Source organism: Sorex fumeus, unplaced genomic scaffold, assembly GCF_029834395.1.
Source record: "Sorex fumeus unplaced genomic scaffold, SorFum_2.1 ptg000237l, whole genome shotgun sequence".
Lineage (NCBI taxonomy): Eukaryota > Metazoa > Chordata > Mammalia > Eulipotyphla > Soricidae > Sorex > Sorex fumeus.
In genome coordinates this window covers 898,143-906,925 of record NW_026606294.1, presented here as the reverse complement: position 1 = coordinate 906,925, position 8,783 = coordinate 898,143, and the positions used below count along the sequence as shown (strand labels likewise).

The following is an 8,783-nucleotide window of genomic DNA, read 5'->3' as shown; positions in this document are numbered from 1 at the left end:
TTTTCTCAAAGAACCAGCTTTTACTCTTATTGGTCTTTTGGATTGTATTTTGGGATTCTAGCTCATTGACGTCTGGTACAAGTTTTATTATTTCCTTCCTCCAGCCTAGTTTGGACTACTTTTGTTGGTCATTTTCCAAAATCTTGAGCTCTAATTTATTCATGCAGGCCCTTTCTTGCTTCCTGATGAATTCTGGCAGAGCTATACTCTTTCCTCTTAACACTGTTTTTGCTGTGTCCTACAAGTTCTTTTAGCTCGTGTCCTCATTCTCATTTGTTTCTGGAAACTTTTTATTTCCCCTTTGATTTCTTCTCTAAGCCAACGGTTGTTCATTACTTCCCTTAAAAAATATTTCCTTGCTGAGCTTTAGTCTGTTTGATCTATTGAGAAGTGACAAAGTAGTGTTGAAATCTCCAACTAGTATTGTGTTGCTCTCAATGTTTTTCTTTAAGTCTATTAGAAGTTATTTTTAAGTATTTTGCTGGTCTGTCATTAGGATCACCTACAGTGAGGAGGGTGAGTTCTTTCTGATGTACAGATCCCATGATCATGAAGAAATGACCTTCACTGTCTCTTATAACCTATAGCCTGAAGTCCATATGGTCTGATACTAGTATATCCACTCCAGCTTTGTGGACGTGTTCGTTTCTTTCTTGAAGAATTGTTTTCCAGCCTTTGACTTTGAGCCCATGGTTGCTTTGATTGTTCATAAGTGTTTCTTCAGGCAGCAGAATGTTGGGTTCAGTTTTATAATTCATCTTCCCATTCTGTGCCTCTGAATTGGCACATTTAGTCCATTGACATTGAGGAGATTGTTGTGATGGGGATTTGTGCTATCTTTATGTAGAATTTTTGTACTTGTGTGGATTGTCTTAGCTTAAAGTCGCCCTGTTAATTATTCTTGCAACAAAAACATGGATCACTTTACAAGTTTGCATGTCATATCTGTGCAAGGACCATGCTAATCTCTGTATCGTTTCAATTTTAGTATATATGTTACCAAACATAGTATGAGTTAATTTTTCCATATTTTTCTCTTCTTATTACTTTGAGTGTTGTCCTTACTCAATCCTATGGCAGACAGTGATTCCAAATCAAGGAATATATTTCAAAGCAGCTTGAATAGATAGATTTAGAACTTTAATGTCCTAGAAAGAAAAGTATGGTTTTTACCATATTATCTTTTACCATACCCAAGGCATCAGTTTTACAAAATAATTCTTTTGGAAGATGGTATATGAGTCTTGTTTAATGCCCTTCCCTGAAACCTTCCTTAAGACCATTAAACTAGAGCCTTTTGCTGTTCTCACCTCAGTCCCGTGTACATCTCCAGGAAAAGGTGGATGGTGTTGTCTGCAATTCGACCACCTTGAATGTAAGTAGGATTTTTCTCCTGAAGGAAGAGGTGAGGAGAATATTGATGATTTCATTCCACCTTATTACAAGTACAACTTGAATGGAAGGTGAGACTCATGAGGCTCCTGTAAAGGACAGAAAAAGGGGTCTCAGTGAAGTTTAATGGCCAACACATATTAACAACACAGATGACTCAAAGTAGCCTGTGTGCATCTTTGTGTATAGTGAGTTTCATATCTACTGATAGTGATTCTCAGTCATGACACACAGGCAAAACAGCCCTGTATTTAAAAATCTAGTTCTCTAAGCAGAGTGGGGTCTCTGAGGTGATTGAAAAGTGTATAGTAATTTATTACTAAGCACATAAGTACTTTTCGATCTAAAATTAATTCCAAATATGTCTAAAACGACAGTCTCCTGACCCCGCACCTGGCTTTCCTCACCTGGGCCCCTTGGAGGGGGAGGGGTGAATTTCCTTCACTGCCCTGAGTAGAGCCCCGACAGCTGAAGACCTCTGCAACCAGCCATAGGTATGCTTAAGACCACTCTGCCCAAGCTTGAAGGAGACTCATGCATGAAGGAAGTGGAAGCAGAACCTGTGTAAACACACAAAAAATAAAAGGCTGGCGGTCAGGCCATTTCCCCACTCCATGGAGGTCGATGGCGATGGTCAGTAGATGGAAGGAAACGGGAGTCAGGCTGGTTGGTCGTGGAGCAGCAGGTTATTACATGGAAGAGATGTATGTCATAGAGTCCTCAGGAATCCTCAAGCACGTGCGGGCACTGAGATCCAGGATGATCCCCTTATATAGATCATAGAACCTCTAAAAGGGGCATTACAGTGATGTCATCAAAAGGAGTTACAGAAAGAACATTGAGGCAGCAAACCCTATATTGTTTCTTTACATCCACATTGTTTCCTTACATCAGCAGGCCAGTAGTAATACTGGCCTCAGGAAAGAAGATACAAAGCCAAACTGAAACCTTCCACAAGCACTTTCACAAGCTGCAACCACCTTGATTTGCATCCCAAAGACCAGCCTGGCTAGAGCTGGGAATCTACATCCCAAAGATCAGTCCTCGCTAGCACCTGATATCTGCAGATCTAAGACCAGCTGGAGTGATAGCACAGCGGGTAGGGCGTTCGCCTTACAAGCGGCCAACATGGCCGACCCGAGTTCGATTCCTCCGCCCCTCTCGGAGAGCCCAGCAAGCTACCGAGAGTATTCGATATGCCAGACACAGTAACAACAAAGTCTCCAATGGAGACGTTACTGGGCCCGCTCGAGCGAATCGACGATCAACGGGAGGGCCTTTACATTACATTTACAAGACCAGCTAGGTTTCTGAAAGAAAAGGAAAACTTTCTCAGTATACTGAAATCATTTACTGAAGGCAGTTTGAAGGGGAGAAAGCAGTTTCATCCAAGCTAGTCAGGACACACAGGAAAACAGCTTATAGGAGGTCTTTCTCCTCTCCTTGTCCAACCAACATATAAGCATATATAATATTAATCATTTTGTATGGACACAGTAAGAAATACTTTGAGCTTGTAGAATTGCTCTCCTAGGGCTATCTCGATCTCAGACTGCAGTGCTCAGGCAAGATATCTTTCCTATTCCTAGAAGCAGGGCCCTAGTGTTGTCGTTACTTTTGGATCATGACATCATTTGCCTATGATCAACCTCTTAACTTATAGTTAAGAATCGTGGCACCTTGGCCTGGCCCATCGCAATGCCAGGTTAGCACATAACTTACCAGCTTGCCCTGGTTCCATCCAGGCCCACGTCGGGACCCTGCCCTTGGGGTGCTAGGAAGTGAGGGCAACTGAGGCTTAAGTTGAGAGGGCAGAAGCCCAGGAGTGAATAATATTCAAAGCCAATCAATTCCTAACTTACAAAGCATATTAATTAATTGTCTTCCTGTATCTATACAAAAGGACATTGCATTAAGGTAAACTGCTCAAAAGACATAAGGAGAGGAGGAAGGCAATAACTTACAGTACAGCTTCAGTGTCTAAGAAGGATGAGACCTTACAAATTGGTTGGGGCAGAGAGCATAGAAGTGGTTACAGACAGACAAAGTAATGGAAGTTGTAAGGGACAGGCCCAAAATGGACCACCACCAGAATTAATTTAGCTTAGCTTAATAGGAACCTGCATTGCAAAATAACTTGTTTTTCAAGGAACAGGTCTAGATAAGCTTTTTCAGATCTGCTTTATAGGGCAAACGGGCCCAGAGAGCGGGTTTTAAAAAGGCCTTAAAAAAAAACTCTGGGGAATATTCCATCTGTTCTTTGGGGGGACAGTGTCCCCTTCTGGACCGCAGCAGGGAAGTAGCTAACCCTGACTGTGAGGACTTGGGGGACATAGGGTTTCCTTGGGTCCTCATCTGTTCTGGAGGCCTCATCTGTTCTGGACCGCGGCAGGGAAGTGGCCAACCCTGACTGGGAGGACTTGGGGGGACATAGGGTTTCCTCTAGCCCTCATCTGTTCTGGAGGCCTCATCTGTTCTGGAAAATCCGGCGCCGGGAGAAGACCTGGAAGAACTAAACCCTCTGGAGGTGAAAATCACGTGCACGCCCTTTGGGCATATTCGGGAGTCCCAGGGTGACTGGTGAGTGTGATGCGCACCGGTGTGAGAGAGTGGACCGGTCCGAGCGAGTGCAGGAGTGTGATCTGTGCGTGTGTCCTTAGTGTGTGTATTTGTCTTATTATCCTTCTCTTAGTTCTGTTTATTGAGATTGTTTAATATGGGTCAGAATCAATCGACCCCCAAAGCTTTAATTCTTGATCACTTCTCTGAGATCCACAGGAAAGCTCAGAATCTGGGCTTGATGATCAAGAAAGGTAAGTTTGCCAATTATTGTTCATCAGAATGGCCTTCCTTTGGTGTGGATTGGCCCCCAGGAGGTTCCTTCTCTCCAAACCTTGTGGCTCGGATAAAGGAGGCAATCTGTGGAAGATCTGCTGTGAAGGTATGCTCCCTTGGAAATCTCTAGGGGGACTGGGAGAGGAATGTGATAACCTCTGTGTGAATGTGTGTGTGTCTGAGCACCCTGATAGGTCCTCCTGTCGGGCGTGATTTTGTAGCTCCACGACCTGGCACTCTTAAAGTCCCTCTAAAGTCACGGAGCTCGAGTGGGCTGCCTGAGATTCCATGCAGAACATAAGGTCAATGGTGGCACTGGCATAGTTGCCAGTCGCAAGTCACAATGCTGAACCACTAAGGCTAAGTTCTGCTCCGGCCAGGCAAGCATCTGAATGGTCTCTGCAAAGAGGCACCCCTCCTTTGTCTGTCTCGTGTCACCATCCACTATGGGAAGAATGGGAGGAGAGCCCACTAGTGAGAAGATCCTGGGAAACTAAGGCAGATCAATTTCTAGGTAGAAATCCCTTTCCCCAAGCATTCTAACCAGCAGAATCAGCTAGAGGTCAATTCAAATGCTAATGGAGGCAGTCAGCAGGTTTAGCCCTAGGCAAAGTGAAGCAGAGAAAAGAAAAAAAAGAGGTAAAAAGACAGGCAAGAAGTTTGTGGAAGAAAGCTTCAGCAGGGAACATTGGAATATGTGGCAAGCTAAGAAAGGCAGAACTTTTTCTCTTCTCCCCTTAATAGGCTTCTTGGAAACCCATGGCACTCTAGGTATGGGTCCACATGTGCAAGCTATGGTTGTGTGGACGCTCGGGAGGCAGGACCCAGGGATTCCTAGGGTGACTCAGAAATCTCTAAAGGAGACATCCTTTAAAGAGAGATTTTTCTGATGGGCTGGCATGCAGTTGTGGTCGTGTCCGTGCTCTCTCTAGAACCACAACACTAGAAACTATTAGGAGGAGAGCTTGCTAAGGAATTATCCTACCCTAGATTTTTCTTTTCCCTCCCTTTCATAGGTTATTGCTGACACTTAGGAGATATGGGAAATTCTACATCAGTACCTAAATATTCTCCTTTGGGTTGCTCGTTAAAACACCGGAAGAGCTTCCAAGTAGATGGTTTAGATAAGGAGTATCTTGTTGACCTCTGTAACACCACGTGGCCTGAGTGTAAGTTAGAATATTGGGAAGGATATACAGTGAATGGCAGTTTGCATTACCAGATCATTCTGCAGTCAGATCTTTGTAGGTAACAAAAGAAATAGGATTATCAAAGCAGAGGAGGCAGGAAAATGCAAGATCATGATACTAGCTCCCTGCCTCAGAACTAGCCTTGGCCAAAATATGGTAACATCTTTGTCATAGTTTATTTTGCCGGCTTATATCAACAAAAGCGCTTTCTTGACCCATTTTTAACAAGCGGGAGACTGGCTAGTCAGGCTGGGAAATGGGGAGCAGAGTTCCCAATCAGCAATAAGGTTTCTTCGCCCTAGGGACAGTCCCTTCCTTTCTCAGTCCATCAGTTTCTCCCTGCCATTTTTTGAAGGGTCAGATTGATCGATCAACTACAGATGTGTGCACATGTATGTGTGGTGTTTTAGTCAGTTCATTGTCTTGTCTGTCTGTCTGTCTGTCTGTGTCTGTCTATCTGTCTCTCTATGTGGAACACTCGAGTGTTGGGACCAGGCTGAAATCAGCAGTAGAAATTCTTGAGAAGTTAGTGATATGCAACCCAGTGACTTAAAAAATGCAGTTGTTTTTGGAACCTGTCAGACAAGGGTTAAAAGAAGAATCCTTATCAGAAGGTTAAGCCAACAGAGAGAGTAGAATTCTCAATCTAAATTTCTTGGTAGGAGAACATTAATGATTATGTGATTAACAGTTGAAATCCTTTTGAACTTAAGAATCTTGTACTATCTAGAAGAGCTATGGAACTAGAGCCTGAAACTTAAGTGAAATAAGAGTTCAGAGAAAGCAAGACCTTATCTTATAAGCCTCAGCTAACTTTAATAAAAAATTAGGCCGCTTTTACAAACTACAGAGGTACAGAAGCCATTAAAATTAAGTTTCCTTGTTTTCCTAAACCGTGGCAATTTATAGGATAACAACTGGACTTGTCCATTCCTCCTTGACAGAAGGAGCTAAGGTTTATCATGTTACACCCATCACAGTGCTCCTGAGTCACTTCCATTCCTTTGTTTTTCTGTAACCACTTCTCTATGCTCTCCTCCCCAACCAGATAATCAGATTTCACCCTAGTCAGAATCTGTTATTTTGTAAGATCAGATCCTTCCAGGACACTGAACTTGTATTGTAAATTGTGAGTCGATCTGTTAAGTAAGAATCTGTCCTAGAAGAATGTCCTGACTAGTTTGGGTGAGGTTAAACATTTTTCCCTTTCAAACTGCCTTCAGTAAATAATTTCAGTATACTGCAAGAGGCAGCTTCCCTTATCTCACAGAGCAGATCTCAGGTTCTAGCCAGGCCTGATCTTTGGGATGTAGATTCCCAGCTCTAGCCAGGCTAGTCTTTGTTACTGGCCTGCAGATATAAAGAAGCAATGTATGTTTTGCTGCCTCAATGTTCTTTCTCCTTTTTGCCCCTTTAGAAGTACCATGAGATTTTGGGGCTCTCTACTAGGTCTGAGAGAACAGGGGAAAACATGCTTAAGAGAACCTGAGTTCCTTTTATGGGATATAATGAGACTGTAAGAATGGGCAGCTAGGAGAGGCAGGAGAGATACGGGAGTGAATGGAGAGAGGATTGGAATAAACTGCAACTAAGATCAAGCAGCCTGGCCATAAGATTTCCTTCCTTTTCTTGCCCATCTCCATCTACCTCCCTGGAGTAGGGGAAACTACCGAACGCGGGCGGTGGGAAAGATAGATTGTTGCCATCCTTTTTGTGCTCACACAGCAATTCAAATATTTTCTTATGCTGATATCAAAGTTTGGTAAAAAAAAAAAAAATCCAAAGGGCTTTTTCTGTGTCTGAAAGCATGTTTGTATTTTTGTGGAATTGTTAAAAATGTCTGGTATAGAGAGCTCATGATTTTAAATAATTAAGGTACAAGAACTATTGAAATTAAGCCAAAGAAAGTTTTATCATGTTTTATAAAAATTGATTGTTTATAGGTCTTATGCTGTTATGTTAATGTACATATTTGTATCTGCATTGGATTAGAATATTTGACCTAGAAGGAGTTAAAATAACTATGACACATGAAAACAGGGTCAAAAAGTAATGGTTTAGTTTAAACTTGAGTTTCTAGAGTTATAAAATTGATTGCAAAGTTTGTCCTACCAGTGCTCTCTATGATCTCTGAGACTCTTGGTAACTAAAATTTCTAGAACTACTAAGAGTTATAAAATGGGTTCACTTCAGATGTCAGCCTTCTGTAGTAGTTTCTGAGAATGGAGAATTGCATGGAAAATGTGGGAAATTTTACTAACTATGTTGTTAATCAGCCTGTCTATTGCTTAAAAGTGCATGCTATTATTTTGATAATTTTATTTCATGCCAAGCTTTGTCTCCAGATATCAACCTAGACCTGACCTGAGAAATTTGTACCTAAGTGTGAAATGCTTTCTGTTTCATGATAATCTATGAGTGTTTTAATCTTTTTGTATTTGTGTTTTCCTGTAAATCAGAATTTTAAGATGTCTCCTGGTTAATTTCTAATGTAAAGTGATCTTTTGCCCAGTGGACATACCTTGTAAGAGCTTTAATTGTGAGCATTTTAAAGGCTTTTTGAATATCTATAGAACTGATCTAATGCTTCTGAAATAGCAATGCAGAGTACAGCTTTGTCATGTTAAGTGAGATGGTTGGTAACTTGTGTCTAAATTTGGGAGATCACATTGTACATTGTACTACTATAGATGTATGTCATAAGTCAGAAAGATAACGGATGGAGATATTGTCAGTGGGAAAAAAGAAAGGGATCCTGTTAAAGTGAAAATGGTTTTGAAATGAGATGAAGGAAAGTTACAGGACAGAATGAATGTTAAGGAATGTGCAGAGGGTTTGAGGTTGTGTTTTAAGAAAAGGAACTGATCAAATTGTATTGTTATAAGAAACTTTAAATTACACCTGCAGAATTGTTCTGGTGCCTGTTTGGTAAACTCATATTGAAAAGATATTGGACAGATTGTCCAGACTCCTGGTACAGTGCTCTTAGAAAATGGGAAGTCAAGGTTTAAATGGTTAGTCAAGGTTTAAAAATGCTGCTAAATTGTACCCTTTATCGCTACAGATTTAAGCTTATTTTGACTAGGACCCACAGCAAATGGGTGTATTACACCTCACTGTGAGTAAGGTGAAAAGCTTGCTTTTCTCTTCTTTTGTACCTTCAGATGTTTTTGATGCTTTATGGCACTACGTTGGTTTGCATAAATACAGATAAGTCTTTCCTCTCTGTAATAGGGTCTATCCCTCATGCAGACAGGAAAAACCAGCCATGGGACCCCAAAGCCCTCTTTCAGGGAAACAGTCAGGGGATCTGTCTAAATGACAGGAGTAGGGATTTAACGGGTACTGTTTCAAGTACCCTACAAA

The 8,783-nt window shown here is 41.7% G+C and overlaps 1 pseudogene; it reads right to left on the bottom strand.

Moving 5' to 3' along the window:
• Positions 1 to 908: 908 nt before the first annotated feature.
• On the bottom strand, positions 909 to 1,007 carry LOC130018132 (uncharacterized; annotated as a pseudogene).
• Positions 1,008 to 8,783: the final 7,776 nt, after the last annotated feature.